The sequence below is a fragment of the Aricia agestis genome, chromosome 13 (assembly GCF_905147365.1).
Source record: "Aricia agestis chromosome 13, ilAriAges1.1, whole genome shotgun sequence".
Taxonomy (NCBI): Eukaryota; Metazoa; Arthropoda; class Insecta; order Lepidoptera; family Lycaenidae; genus Aricia; species Aricia agestis.
The window spans coordinates 2,814,457-2,816,415 of record NC_056418.1 but is presented as its reverse complement, the minus strand read 5'-3'; positions in this window follow the sequence as shown (position 1 = coordinate 2,816,415).

Sequence of the window (1,959 nt, the reverse complement as noted above, 5' to 3'; positions counted from 1 at the left end):
TAAATAGTGCGCAACACCAACAAATAATACTCTTTCTAGACGAGATAGGATTATTGAGCCTAAGAATTTAAAATAACTTTTGAACCAAATTCAATACTAACACCAATACCAGAGCCCCCGCAGACTGCAAACTTGCTATCGGTCGATAGTTTGGTAGGGTTGGGTTGTTAGCGCGCACACTACGCCAACTAAACAGTTCGGTTGGTGGTGAGTGCGCAGCCAACAGCCAGCTGATTGTTCTCGCACGATTCCATTCATAGCGATAGATTTTTGAATGGAACATTTTATACGATTCGTATTTCTGCTGAGTCGGCCGACCAAACGATCGGCGTCGTGTGCACGCGTGGAAGGATCGGCCGCAGTTTGCCGATAGTTAAGTTTGAAGGCAATCTTATACCCCAGGGGTTCCCAAAGAGTGCGCCACGGTGGAAAGGCAAGAGGGGCGCCGCGCCGTGAGTCCATCCTCCATTACTATCCAAAACCACAAATATTATGTTAGATATTAATTATTTAAAGCCGGTAGATAATAAAATATTTGTTTATTACTATTTACCTGCATAACCTATAATCGTTCAAGGTGTTTATTTATGTATCTTTTTGTATTTGGCTAGGTAGAGTAGGGCGCACAAAATATTGTGATGTGTAACTGCGCCGCGCCGCAGGCTGAAATAGATTGGTAATCCCTACTATAGCTCATCAAACTTAATTATCGGCCGACTCGGTATCGTCATAGTATAAAAGGAGGGGAAGTAAGTTATCTTCATACAAAGGCACCGCGCGCGGCTTGTATGTGTGCGCCATAGTATCAATGCGTCGCCACGTACGGCACACAACAAAATCTCGGCGGTACCAGCCTAATAAAACTGGCCGAGATTTTGTTGTGTGCCGTACGTGGCGATGGCATGAGTTGATACTATGGCGCACACATACAAGCCGCGCGCGATGCCTTTGTATGAAGATTACTTACTTCCCCTCCTTTTACTATGGTATCGTTGTATTAAATGCGCACTTCCATAAAGCTTCATACTGATCATGAGCCAAACCAAATTAGCGGCCAATAGAAAGTGTGCAGTCTGCGGGGGCTCTAACATATTTTTTAACCCCCGACAAAAAAGAGGGGTGTTATAAGTTTGACGTGTTTATATAATATTGTTACATTATGTACGTAGTACGTACATATAGTTACAGACGTATCACTTACTACTAATATAAGTATTTGAACGACTAATACAATGTCAGCTTTTTTTAACCCCAGACAAAAAAGAGGGATGTTGTAAATTTGTCGTGTATGTCTGTCTGTGGCATTGTAGCATCCAAACGGGTGGACAGATTTTGATCTAGATTTTTTTTTTTTTGTTTCTCATCTGTCTGACGTCTCTATCTGATAAGTCCTGGGACCTATCAGAGAGCGGTCACGCGTGCAAGCGGTCATTTTTGCATTCTTTGTGTATAGAGATACTCAAACAGGGAGCGTTCTGACCGCGTCAGAATTGCTCCTGAGTTAGTCAGGGCCGGTTTTATATTTTTTTATGATATTCATGAAGTGGCCTATATTAGGCCACTTCAATTTTGCCGTCTCTATGTACGAACTCTGCCTAGGGCGCTGCCGCCCATAGGCCATGGCCTATACTGCCTATATATAAATCCAGTTGTCCTGAGTGACTGACCGCTCGATCGCAGAACGCTTGAACGCATGACCGCCCTCTGTCTGATAGGTCAAATTGGCCAACTTTAAATTGCATTTTTGTATTGCTGTCGAAGTTGTTAAGTACTGCTGTAGTGTTTGTTGTGATTACTCGGTAACAATTAAGCTAATGTTTCGAATTTAATATCCATAGTTTATCATGCTTAATATACAACGAAAATAAAAATTTAATTGATGTGTTCTTTTTATTCTCTTTCTTTCTCTCCCAGATCCTGTACATTATGCAGTGGTCACTGAAAGGTAATATTATACAG